Raw genomic sequence first — 14645 nt, 5'->3', positions numbered from 1 at the left:
TCAAATGGTCCTGTGTTCACTGTTTTCATGTGTTTTTTTTAATCTATTCTTCACATTGCAGGTGTTCGCGAATGTCTTCCGATAAGTTTGGAGATACGCGCACACATCTGCAAAGTGAAGAATAGAATAAAAACAGTGAAAACAGTGAACACAGGACCATTTAAGTGCAGAACATATTGAAAGAACACTATTCTTCACATTCCAGATGTTCATGCACATCTCCTTAGCGGAAGACACGCGCGAACACCTACAATGTGAAGAATAGTGTTCTTTCAATGTGTTCTTACAAGGAAATCATCTGTAAACATGTGTGATGTGTTATTCTTCACTGTTAACACTGTTCTTCACTGTCTTTTATTAATTTAAAGCTCAATCTCGAGCCGGTGAGATACTCGTCTGAGCAACGAGCCGGTCCGAGTATGCTAATATTCGACCGAGCAGTATACTCGGACGAGTATACTTGCTCATCTCTAGTGATTTCGCATGAAAATTAGAACAACCCATTTCTATTCCAAAACTACAAAACATGTAAAGCAGCACCATCTAGTGGTTATGTGCTTGATTTACACCAAGTCTAATGACTTATTTCTGAAATGTGTAAGAATAGAACTGTTATATTTTCTAACACAAGAAATTATTTTGCAGCAAAATCAATTTAATATAATTAAGAACAGAACAGAGAATTTGTGGTGTCAAAGATTTATATGATATGTTAGCTCATGTATCAAAGCTGGTAGACAGTAAGACTGTATTTGCTGACCATCGCAACCACTCAGAGGTCATCTGCCATATTTCCAGAGAAATTCAAGAAATTAATGCAGGCCTCTGATTAGTTGCTATGGGCAGCACAGATAGTCCTGTTACAATGTTAATACGTTTGCTATTTCCTAACAGTAGTGTCCAAACAACACCGTATGGATTCATATTCTGCCCAAGGTCCAAAAGGCATGTGTCCAAATAGAGTAGGGCAACCACAGAGTACATAAGCCCCCCTTAATAAGCCCAAAAACCAAACAAAACCCAATGTATCTAAATAAATATTCGGTCAAAAAAGTAAGGCAATCAAAGGTAAGGTAATTATTGCTCAATATATAAGAAATGAAAACCAGAGGTAGTGTCCATATACTGATAATGTCAGTGTCCATATACCCGCAATACACTTACCCAAAAGCATGATGGTGGGCAGTCAGGGGCAATTCAGGGAAGCCAATACTACACCCTGACGTGCGTTTCGCACTGAACACAAAACTGTTGCCGACACTTTACAAATACATGTGCAAGCAGTTTTCATGTCCTTTTCAGTGCAAAGTCAGACAGAAAACTGTCAAAAACACTTAAATAAATGTGGGTCATTGTATCAGAATATAGTAACAAAAAAATTCAGCAGTGTTGAAGTATTGTGCTATTTTTGCTGAATGGTAGATATTATGAAACCCAAATGTGGAAATTGCATACTTGACTGAAATTTAAAAAAAATGACTTTTTGAGTGAAAGCCTAAAATAAAAGCACCCATTCCGGTGCACACAGCTGACCCACAGCTACAGATGAATGTAAATGTTTTACCCTTATTTAGCACAGGACTCTCACTTGATAAATTGTCAAGTTTCTAACAGAGCATCTGTAATAAAAACATACAATCAGTTTTTCTACATTTTTTATTTATTAAAGACACATTAATGCAATCTACTTATTTCCATTTGTTAATTAAAATAGCTGCTCATAAATATTTATTTTGCGGTTCTGCTTCTACCTACTCTCTTGCATACACAATTTAACTTCTCCTTCTGCATGCTAATAGATAGCTTGCTGTGTAGCCTCACATATACTTTAAGCGTCACAACAAATAACTTCATCAGACATACCCTGTTAAATAGTACAAAGGTGACAGTAAAGGGTTAAAAGGGTAAATAGACTAATGTATTTCTCAAGGTGCAACACATTGGGGCACATTTACTTACCCGGTCCTGTCGCGTTATCCGACAAGGATTCGGGTCCGGCGCGATTCACTACGGTTGTGCGTCCAATTTCCTGCAGGTGTCGCTTCCGCGCCGAGGTCCGCCAGAGTTCACCTTCTTCTTCCTGGTGCATGTAAGTGCTTGATCTTGCGACATATTTCGTTTTTTAAATCCCGCGGTTTTTCCGTATCTGTCGGCCATGCCCCCTGATTTCTGTCGCGTGCACGCCGGCGCCGATGCGGCACAATCCGATCGCGTGCGCCAAAAACCCGGGGCAATTCGGCGCAAAACGGTGTAGAACATAAATATTCGGGAAAACCTGATGGAATCGCGGACAGTGGACCCTTAGTAAATGTGCCCCAATGTCCCAGATATATTTGTGTCTGCGCAAGTTTTTTTGTTCACACCAGAAAAAAGTGTCTTTGGAGTTTGCACATGTATTTATGAAGTGTTTGTGCCACAGTTGCACTTTGTCGCGGTTGCAATTTGTCCGACACTTTAACCCCTTACCGACATGTGACGTATTAGAAAGTCACATGGCGGGTCCCGATGCATGGAGAGGGCTCTTGAACTTACCTCCTCGTAGAAACCAATCAGATTAGTCTGACAGGACCGATCTCTCATAAACCCATGCTGACGCTGGGTTATAAGGTTGTGCACAGTGAGATACTCGAGGACAGCATCTCTAACAAACCCCTCAAATATTTTCCCCACCACAGAAGTTAGACTCACAGGTCTGTAGTTTCCAGGATCGCTTTTTGATCCTTTTTTGTATATTGGTACCACATTTGCTATGCGCCAGTCCTTTGGAACATAACCAGTCCTCAGTGAATCTTCAAATATTAAAAATAACGGTCTGTCTATCACGGTACATAGTTCATGCAGAACCCGGGGGTGTATGCCATCTGGCCCCGGTGATTTATTTATCTTAGTGGTTGTTAGGTGGCGCCGTACCTCTTCCTGGGTTAAACTGTTGACATTCCAAAGAGAATTTACATTATTCCTCATTGTGTCTTCCACCAGGGGATTTTCCTGGCTAAAGACAGTCGAGAAGGCGACATTCAGTAGATTTGCCCTTTCCTCATCTCCTTCCACCATGACCCCCATGTTATTCCTGAGGGGGCCCACACTCTCTGTTTTTAGTTTATTATCATTTGTATACTTGAAAAATAATTTGGGATTATTTTTGCTCTCCCTGGTAATATTTCTCTCCATCTCTATTTTTGCAGCCGTTATCTGCTTTTTACAGGATTTATTTTTCTCTCTATAATCCTGTAATGCATCATCGCTACCTTCACGTTTTAGCACCTTAAACGCCTTATCTTTCTCGCTTATTGCTTTCCTTACAAGACTAGTAAGCCACATTGGCTTTTTCTTGTTCCTCTTATGCTTTTTCCCATAAGGTATGTGTTTCTCCCCGGACTTTTTCAGAATATATGAGAAAAAGTCCCATTTTCTTTTGGGGGGGGGGGGGGGCGCAGGGGGCTTTTGTCTTTGAGAACATTGTCCCAGTATATGCCTTTAAGGTCTTCCCTTAGTTGCTGAAAATTTGCGCTCCTGAAGTATAGAGTGTTGGTTGCCTCTTCCCTAACGCTCTTAGTAAAGCGTAATACAAAATCAATGATATTATGATCACTATTAACCAGGTTCCCCCCAACCTGTAGTTTTGATACCCTATCAGGTCTGTTGGTTAGGGGTCCAGCATTGCCACCCCTCTTGTTGGCTCCAGGACTAGTTGCAACAGGTAATTGTCTTTTGTTGTTGACAAGAACCTGCTGCCTTTGAAGGACCTGCAGGTTTCTGCCCCCCAGTCAATATCTGGGTAATTGAAGTCCCCCATTATAATTAGTTCACCATGCTTTGAAGCCGCATCCATTTCACTTGTCAGAATTTCCTCTGCTGCCTCCATTATATTTGGAGCCTTATAAAAACCCCTAGTAATATTTTATTATTCTTTTTTCCTCCTCTTATCTCCACCCATAGGTACTCCACATTTGCATTTGTGTCACCGATGTCATCTCGCAGGACAGGCTTGAGGCAAGAATTTACATATAAACAAACTCCTCCCCCTTTTTTATTTAAACGATCCTTTCTAAAAAGACTATAACCATCTATAGTAACAGCCCAGTCATAGCTACTGTCCAGACATGTCTCACTGATTCCCACTATATCATATTTCCGCTCCAACATCATGAGTTCCAGTTCCTCCATTTTGTTTGTGAGGCTTCTGGCATTTGTGTACATGCACTTTATATGGTTTTCCCTATCCCTATCCCTTCCTCCCCCATGGATTATGACTCTTCCCAGTTCCCTATCTACACTGTCTTTTTGCCCTGCACTAGTGTAGTTGCCCCCCCCCCCAGCTCTCTAGTTTAAACACTCCTCCAACCTTCTAGCCATTTTTTCCCCCCAAAACAGCTGCAACCTCCCCATTGAGGTCCAGCCCATCCCTACTGTAGAGCCTGTAGCCGACAGCCCAGTTCTCCATGAACCCAAAGCCCTCCTTCTTACACCAACTTTTGAGCCACTTATTTAGTATTTCGGAGAAAACTACCTTTGAGGTCCTTGCCCTGAGCTTATGGCCTAAATCCCTGAAATCATTTTTAAGGACCTTCCACCTACCTCTTAATTTGTCATTAGTCCCAATGTGGACCATGACCGCTGGTTCCTCACCAGTCCCTCCCAGTAATCCGTCAACCCGATCCGCAACATGCCGAACCCGTGCACCCGGTAAACAACACACTGTTCGGTATGCACGGTCTTTGTGACAGATTGCCCCTTCTGTTCCCCTAATAATCGAATCTCCCACTAACAGCACCTGTCTGACCTTGCCTGTGCTCCCATTACCCTTCTTACTGGAGCAGACAGTCCCCTGGTTGCTAGAGGCGGTTGATGATCCGCCTGCTGTCATTAACGCAAAGGCATAGAGTAGCACATGCGCAGATGAATCAGCGAGAGTTGATAACAGCGGGCGGATCATCGATGGATGATGTCCGCGGAGGGACAAGGCAGGGGGCATCGATATAATAATCATAATAATAATAATAATTCTTTATTTATATAGCGCACACAGATTACGCAGCGCTGCACAAAGCTTGTCAAATTGGTCCCTGTCCCCAGGGGGCTCACAATCTAAACAACCTACCAGTATGCTTTGGAGTGTGGGAGGAAACCGGAGTACCCGGAGGAAACCCACGTAAACACGGAGAAAACATACAAACTCTTTGCAGATGTTGACCTGGGTGGGATTCGAACCCAGGACTCCCCTGGTGAGAGGCCGTTTTATAAATTTAAAAAGGACACACAGAGGAGTGGTTTCCCAAGGGTTGGTGGGGGGGACTGCTCCTCTTTAACCACTCCCAGGGGGTGAATGGATTAGTCACTGCTCACATGACATTGTATGGTAATATAGAGCATATCTTTTTTTCTGTAACACCGGTTTTAAAACTTGCTTGGCAGTACTATGCCCTATGGGGACTCGGGGGTGCTAACAATGGGTCTCCTGGTGATAGGTTCCCTTTAAAGTAGGTAATCTAAGGAAGATATACGTGACAGTGAAAATTTGCCGCCGTTGAATGGATGATACACAGCTGCATTAAGGCAATCTTTTTTAGTTTCAAAAAGGTTTGCCAAATGGGTAGCAGAGAGGCACGTAACTCCTATGCCAAGAAACTCCTCAAAGCGGGAATAGGCAATAATTAGGGAAAACCCTATGAATAGAACATGAGCCATGTCAAAAGGAGCGCAGTATATACAAAAATTTAAATAGGCACCATAGGCAAAACATCCCACACAGGGGAGATAATATATAAACAGTATATTAGACAGCCATACCAACAAGTACAGGGGAGGTAAAAACAAAGGGAGCCTCTTGATTAATCCGGCATGTGCCGAGGGCAGCATCATACCCTGGTGCTAAAAATGTGCCCCTATTAGTATTGTACTATTATGGAAAAAGGTCAAACTGTTGATTCTATATTATACAGTGTTCATCCAGAGGAACGAAAAAACCCTACAAGCAGGGGTGTACCAAGCCTGTCTGCTGCCTGAGGCGAGCCATAGAGAGACGCCCCCCCCCCCCCGCCCGCCATTTATGTAATATATAAGGGAGAGTCAGGACCAGATCCGTCATATTGGTTTGGTGTGAAAATAAATCAATGCAAAATACATACAGAGTACCGCCATGTAGTATAAAATGCATACAGCATATATATATATATACACAGCTATCAGCTATTACATGTCATACCTCTATATACACACACATGACATGTTTTACACACATATACACAAGACAAAACACATATAAACAGGGGACACACACAGATATATACACATGACAAGACACACACACACATATATATACACAGGGAAGACACACACACATGTATATACACAGGAAAGACACACACACAGGTATATACACAGGGAAGACACACACACATGTATATACACAGGGAAGACACACACATATACACATTACACTTACCTGATATCCAGCAGGAGGTCCAGGTCAGGAAGTGCACTCATCATGTCAGTGGATGGAGCTGTCTCCTCTCTGCTGCAGGCCCGGGCTGGTGGACGGGGCTTCTCCTGTCAGCTCGGCCGGGGCCTGCACCTCCAGGGAGAGCAGCCACAGGTTTGAATGTGGCGCTCCCGCTCCTCCTCCTCCTCCAGGCTGCCTCTGCACTAGTGACACAGGAAGTGCTAGTAAGGCTTCCTATGTCAAAGCAGCGCCGCACAGGACGTCCTGCGCGGTGCTGTCAGCAATGGTACTTGCATCTGAATGATGCAACTACTATTGTAAGTAGTAGCCGAGCAGCCTGGCATCCTTCAAAATGCCGCCCCTCCACCAGCAGGAGGCGTGCCGCCCTGAGGCGAAAGTCTCAACTCGCCTCATGGCTGGTGCGCCCCTGCCTACAAGGATAATGCTTACAGGCTGAAAGTAGAGAACAATTATTTGAGACCCCAGTTTGGAGGGCAGGATAACTTCCTGGATCAAAAGAACCTATACATTTCTTAAATCTGAAGTTAAAATGTTTTTTTTTAAATCCATCACAACTCATTTTAGCACTTTTTTTGCGCAGATTATACTACAATCATGGCACAATTTGCTCAGTAAATCTCCCACTCTATGTAATGACAAAAAAAAGTATTTTGGTAAAATCCGTTAATAAAAAACAATGTAGTACTGTTATTTATCCCAATAATAATAAAATTTTGTGAGCTAATTGCCATTTCAGTAAGTGTAATATTACATTAATGCAGCCCCCAATTACAGTAACTCCTAAGAATATGAAATCTGATGTTCAGTTTATAAAATCTCCACCAGGTGGCACATAAGACTTCTCCATACCCTCTACCCTCCTGCATGAAATAAAAATCAGATAGATATCTATTTTATTTTTAGAATCTAATTTGTCTAGAAGACAGCAGATGGAACTGGTAACTAAGCTAGATGTGACACTTGTCTAGTCATTTTTTGAAGTTCAAAATCTTCATTTCCTCTTCCAAGAAATAAATATTTTGTTCTACAACATTCCTAAGCATATTAATAGAAAATCTAAAGACCAAAAGTATTTGATAAAAAAATCATCTGGTTATTTTAATGTCTTCCAATAGATCTACTCATTGTTTAGACCAATGATTTTTGAAGAATAAAGCACATAATATTATAGATATTTTCCAGAAGGTCAGCATTTGGAACACAATGGGGCACATTAACAAAGGTCCTTGATCCAGATTTCAATCATTTCATTCATTTATGTGCAATCGGCTTGCACATGTATTTAAGAAGTGTCAGTGGCACATATGTGGTGCGGCTGCAATATTCTTCACGCAACACAAATTTCATCACTAAAAGGGGTGTTCCAGTGCACAGTCGGACCATGTGCCACATTTATCATGCAGTGTCCGACAGAATAGTTTCACATACCCCATGTTAAAGGTGCACCAAAATAAAAGTTGGTGCACTCTATCAGGCCAGTTCATGAAGAACGGGTGACACAATTCATGAATGTAGCGCACCTTGTACACTTCACAGGCAAACTGCACATTTTCAAGTAAATGTGCGCCAATATGAAGGTAAATAGAGCCGGGGCAAAAAAAATCAACAAAAATTTTTTAAGTGAATGTGCAGCCCAGAAACAGACATTTTAACCGATTACCGCATTTTCATGTGGTAATGAGTGCAGGGGTTATGAAGAGGGCTCATGGGCTAACTCTCGCAAATGGTGCTGGTACTGCTCATGGGTGTTAACTCTTTAAATGCTGCTGGCAAAGGTGCCAGGGGCAATTGAATGTTATATTAAACTTTCATTCCGATTGGTGAACCCCGATTATGTGCACCCATAATGGAAAATAGCACCCAAAGGTCAGAATTGCCACTTGTTGCAACTTTGCATCATGTAAAATTTAGCATTTAAAGTGATCCAAAGGTCTACAGTCCCCAAAATGGTAGCAATGAAAATATCATCCCGTCCCGCAAAAAATTACAGCTTACATAGCTCTGTATACCTAAGTATGAAAATGTTATTAGCAAACGAAAATTAAGATTTTTTTTAATGTACAAAAGGTTTTATTTTTTTTTTACGTCGGCCCGTCATAAGTAGATTGTAGGAAATCGGGTCCTGGAAGTGCCGGTGTCTGGCTATCATGTCCCCCGTGGATCGGATCATCCCAGTGAGCTTATCGGGGGATCCAATCCATCCTGCCATTGCCCCGGGGTCCGGCGTGTTCCCAGAGGCTGCCAGCTCTTCTTCACGTCGGGTTCCGCCTTCTGGCAGGACCCAGCTGTAACTGTACAAGCGCAAGACTGGAAAAATGTAAAAAATGTTAAAGTTTTGGCAATTTTCATGAAAATGAGAAAAATCGTACCTGTAGTTCTAAGCCTATAACATCCTAGAAAAATCAGAGGATGCATAATATATCATCCCAACATAAGGCAGACATTCCGGAAATGTTAATTATCAAGCTTTTTGGCTAGCTTTACTTCCTGTCTGAAAAGCAGAATATTTTAAACTTTGAAAATGAAGAATTTTTCTAAACTTTTGCCAAATTTAGTTTTTTTTTCAGAACGAAACGCAAAACATATCACTTAAATTTTACAACTAACATGAAGTACAATGTGTTTCGAGAAAATATTGTCAAAATCACCTGGATATGTTAAAGTGTTCCGAAGTTATAACCAATTATTGTGACACATGTCAAATTCGAAAAATCGAGTCTGGTAACTAAGCTGAAAACAAGCGTCGATGATAAGGGGTTAAAAGGGCAAGTGTTAGCAATTAGTTGAGAATCCAATGTTCCACCCTAATATCCACGATATCTTTGATATCTTTGATATCTTTGATGAATGGGGAATGTCATACTTAAGAAAAGGTACTAAATTCTGTACTTTTACTCTGTCCACTAGGCTTAACCTTCTGATGCTGCTTTCTGAACTCCAACAGCTTCTAGTTGCTGTTTGAGTTCTATGGGCCCAGGTATATCCTCTCTTAGTTTATGCACAAGGTCCATAGCTGGAGTGTTGCACCAATGAATTCCTGAGGCAGTATACAGTCACTTAATAAATTCCTCATTGTTCAATTTACCAGTGTCTGCATTATACAGGTGACAAGCTTTTGCTCTAATTTTGAACTTTTGCTTATTTCTTTTAGCTATTCTGCTGCTACAATTTTGTACCTTACTGCTATTTTGGTTTTGACTTCGCTTGCTCAACCTCTCTCTATTTGTGTGTCTGCCCCTCTTGTTTGTCTGTCTGACTGTTTTGTGTAGGAAGCTAAGGAAAATTGCACGGTTGTCGCCTGTGATTTAATGCAGGGATAGCAAGTAGGCAGGGATAGATGTTGTGGGAAGTGCAGGGCTCGGACTCCTTCTCTGTCTTGGCAGCTGAAGCCCTTATCAGTTCTGTCTTTTTTTGTTACTGGATTTTAGTACCGTATTTTTCTGCCTATAAGGCGCACCGGACTATAAGGCGCATTAGGCTGATGTGCCTTATATATCTAATAATTCCATATATATGGCGCATCGGACTATAAGGAGCGGGGTCCGGGGGCGCGGGGGGGAGGTCCGGGGGCGGAGCGGAGACCCGACGAGACGCGGCGACGCAGGGAAGGTGAGTGGGGAAGGTGAGGGGGAGGTGGAGGAGGGCAGCGGACCATACTTACATAGGTCCCCGCTACCGGAGACAGCAGATCTCCAGCGGGAACTGCAGACCACACGGCAGAAGTTGTTCGTGCCGCGTGGTCTGCAGTTCCCGCTGGAGATCTGCTGTCTCCGGTCTCCGGTAGCGGGGACCTATGTAAGTATGGTCAGCTGCCCAGCGCCATACATAGGGCGCACCGGACTATAAGGCGCACTTTGGATTTCCACGGAAATCCAAGGCTTTTAAGTGCGCCTTATAGTCCGGAAAATACGGTACCCACTTTTCAAAAGCCATAAAATTTCAACATTTTTTATTTTCAATTTTGAAAAGGTATATAAGTGCTGTGGAACAAAGTAGTGGACCATTTAACACTCCAGTCATTTACTGGGTAACTAGAAAAAACAAATGCAGTGAAATGGACAAAAAAATGTAGTTGTGACATTTTTTCAAGCTTTGTTTTTTGCCGTTTTCTCTGTGCGATCGAAATGACACATACAATTCATTGTTGAGTCAGTACAATTATGGAGATACTAAATTTGTATACTTTTGTACTGTTTTAACAAGTCTTTTGAAAAAAATTAGCTTCAGTGTAGGCAGCTGTATAAGGTATATTTTTTCTACATGGCTGCCATAGCAATCGACTGTCATCATGAGGGCTCTGGGAGTGTCAGTCTCCGGCAAGATGGTGGTACATGTACCACTGCTGTTTAAGTGCTATGGGAGAGTTTGATTGTTAAGTGAACCACAATATCTCAATGAGATGGCCTTTGCTATTGGACTATTGCTGCCCTTAAATCATAAGGCTGCTGTACAGTATGCTAAAGTTTAGGAAAGATAGGAAAGACACTCCTCCCTAAAGAGACCCTGTCAAGCACATCTATCACCCAAACCGAAGGTGCTACATATTTTATGTACTGAGTTGCTCTGCATGTTGATATTGAAATGATTCAGCGGCTCTTGTGAATTATCAAAAATGACCCCCCTCACTCCGCGTTGTAATCCCATGAATTGAGTCATCCGGTTGTTCCTGAACTGCCTGACAGGATCCCTTTAAAGAAAAACACTTTTATAAGTGATAAAGTGAGAAAGTTTATTAGATTCAAACAAAAAGTTAAAGAGGGGTATGATATGTTTTATAGAACTATACAGTATGTAGTCATTATATCTGCTTCTCTCATGATAGTATATGTAGATATATTATGGCAGAGATCTGCTCTCTAGTGTTTAGGCGCCTAAACACTAGAGAGCGGACCTGCAGCTTTTCCCTTCAGCACCTACAACCAGCATAGCAGCCATAAGTCATTTTCTACTCTGCAAATTGTGTCTGATGAAGGTCAGAGATTGACCGAAACGTCACAATTATATTTGTTTGCTGAATAAAACTATTTACGTGTGAAAAACCAAAACACAGACTAGATTGCATATTTTTATCTACATATGGGATTGGGATTCATTTCACCAATGAATCGTCCTCTCACAGACACATATATGTCTATCAATATAGAAAAAACTCTATACCATATTTTGTCCTCCCGACCGCACATACTAAATAATATCACTAGATGGCTGTAGAGTGCTAAAGTCTAAGTTTTATTCAAAAATTCTGATAAAATAAACCATATCAATTCAGTTTCATTATTGGTTTACATTTTTAACAATGCCCTTCTCTTGTATTGAGAAGTGTAGGTAGGTACAAAAAAAGAAAAAAGGGAAAAAGAAAAGGAATGCTAGAAACTATGCACAGGACATGAGGGATCCTGGCTGGTGGGTAGGAGAAGTAGGTATTGCACCATTGTTTGCCCGGCCACAACAATTAATCTATTTACAACCAAAGTTTTTAATATTTTTGGTGTTTATCATTTCTAAATCTTTCAGGAATGACCTTACTCTTAGAGAGACACAATGCCATAGTCACGTTTTACCTTTTTGTAGGGAGGAAAGATTTATGCCGGCCACCAGTGAGGACCTTCAGTCCAGGACCCTATCCAGAGCACCTGAGCCTTCATACCAGAGGTGTGCTGTACGACTCCTACAGAAAAAGGCCACTGATCACATGTCCACATAACATGTCCTTCACCTGCCTGGGCAGGTCATGTGATCACCACTAAGTTTGGCTGTAGTCAGTTGGTTGCAGTACATCCAGTATAGGTTTTTGGTGATGGCAGTTACACATCATTACTATGGTAACAGAGCAAGAAAACCTGTTGTATCATCACTGAGAGCAGAGCATCAGAAGGAGGGGGAGTTACTGAGAACTAAAGGATCTTGGGACTTGTAGTTTCCAGTGGTGGCCATCTTGGTGAAAACTCTGCATAGTTTAGAGAGGCCATAAAATTTAGTGAATCATAAAATCAAATTATTTAAGATCCAATTTGTGACTAATGACATTGAGTTTTGTTGCATTAATTTATTTATAGCATAATAAGTTTTTGCATCAGACAATCATATTCCCGGAATACCTCTTTAACTAATGTTTCAATGTAGAGAAAGAACAGAGATATAAATTAAACGTGACGTCATCGGGGAGAGGCGATCTGTTGCACATTGTAATGAATGAGGGGGAAAATCCCTATATACTGCCATACTACTGTATATGGTAGGATCAATCGGAGAACCTAGGGTTAAAGTACCCTAGGGAGTCTGAAAAATAGTGAAAGTAAAAATTAAAAAAAAAACGTTTAAAAAAATGTATAATAAAAAACCTAAAAATTCAAATCACCCCCCTTTCCCTAGAACTGATATAAATATATAAACAGTAAAAATCACAAACACATTAGGTATCGCCACATCTGAAAATGCCCGTATTATCAAAATATAATAACCCTTTTTCATTGCATTTAACCCCTTAACGGAAAAAAACGCCCAAAGTCGAAAAATGGCACTTTTTTGCCATTTTGAAAAATATAAAAAAATCTATAAAAAGTGATCAAAGGGTTGTACAGTCCTAAAAATGGTAGCATTGAAAACTTCATCAAAAGTCCAAAAAAAGATACCACCCAAAGCTCTGTACACCGAAGTATAAAAAAGTTATTAGCGCCAGAAGATGGCAAAATAAAAAAAAAAAATTCTACACGAGTTTTTAATTTTTGTAAATGTATGAAAACATTATAAAACCTATACAAATTTGGTATCCCTATGATCGTACCGACCGAAAGAATAAAGTAGACATGTCATTTGTGGTGCACAGTGAAAACCATAAATTCCAAGCCCAAGAAAACGCTGCAAATGCATTTTTTCACCAATTTCACAGCATTTTGAAATTTTTTCCCGCTTCCCAGTACATGCATGGAAGAATAATAACCGTCACTATGAAGTGCAATTTGTTATGCAGAAAAGAAGCCGTCACAGAGCTCTTTACGTGTAAAAATAAAAAGTTATAGATTTTTGATTGTGGGGAGTGAAAAATAAAAATGAAAAAACAAAAAAGGGCGAGGTCCTTAAAGGGTTAATCTACTGTACTTGGTTCTTACTGCACTATAACCGGCTGCCTGAAAATTCGAAATGCACCTTGGCTGATATTTTAAGATGAGCCTTGATTCTGGAGAGCAAAAATATCAAAGGTTGTGGTAACAAAACATTTTGTAAATAGTTGATCCATGGAGCTATTCTGGGGACTGGAAGAATATTTTTCCCTTCTATGGGCTAATTACCATTAGGCTTGTAGGATTTTGTGTCTTTCTCAAAACTGTAGGATTTATAGGTTGGACTTGATGCGCCGATGTCTTTTTTCAACCTTATGTACTATGATCTTCATGATAAAAAAAGTTCACACTTTTTAATCCGTTTATTTAAAAGTGCATGTTTCTTGCAATTATATTGGATTTCTGACACCCTTGTCATCTTTGTCCCTCCTAACATTGTATCTTAAATTAAAGTCAGTTTGTATTGATGAGTGACAGTCTGCTTTTAATTTTGACTTTCACATACCTTCTATGCACTTGAATTTTTTCATCACATTTTACAGTGGCACAACTAAGACCCAGTGAGTTTCCGTATTGATTGAATGCAGACTAAACATTTTAAGGTCATAATGGACCATGAGAAGGATTTTACTGAGATCTCTATTCATTGACTCTACAGCTCTAAAGTATGACAATAAAAATATTAGCACAAACTGGAGTGGATAAAAATTAGATTTACACTTCTTTCCTATACAAACGGTATCTTTCTGCTCAAAAATCTGTCAAACCAAGAACATCTATTCCTGAACAAATATGTAATTGTTACTTCAGTATACAGTGGGATATCTTTTTATCATTAGAAGTGTCAGATTTAGATGTTATTTCAAATTATATATTGTGTCAACGTAGCACCGCACAAATATGACAGTTACATTGGGAGTTACCTTGGTGATAAAAACAATGCAAACCAAGATTTCATTATTGCTTAACTATACACCAAAATGACTCACTAGATAAGTACCAGCTACAAGGTCATGTCAGATGTGTACTACAATGTCAGTATTGCTAGAATGCCCCTGCTGAATACATTCATTAAAGTCACTGCTTTATGTTGATTCATAAAGAGTTTGTCCTCACAGTTT

This window comes from Engystomops pustulosus, chromosome 3 (genome assembly GCF_040894005.1).
Source record: "Engystomops pustulosus chromosome 3, aEngPut4.maternal, whole genome shotgun sequence".
NCBI lineage: Eukaryota > Metazoa > Chordata > Amphibia > Anura > Leptodactylidae > Engystomops > Engystomops pustulosus.
The sequence above is the reverse complement of the archived record's forward strand: the minus strand, read 5'-3'. Positions refer to the sequence as shown.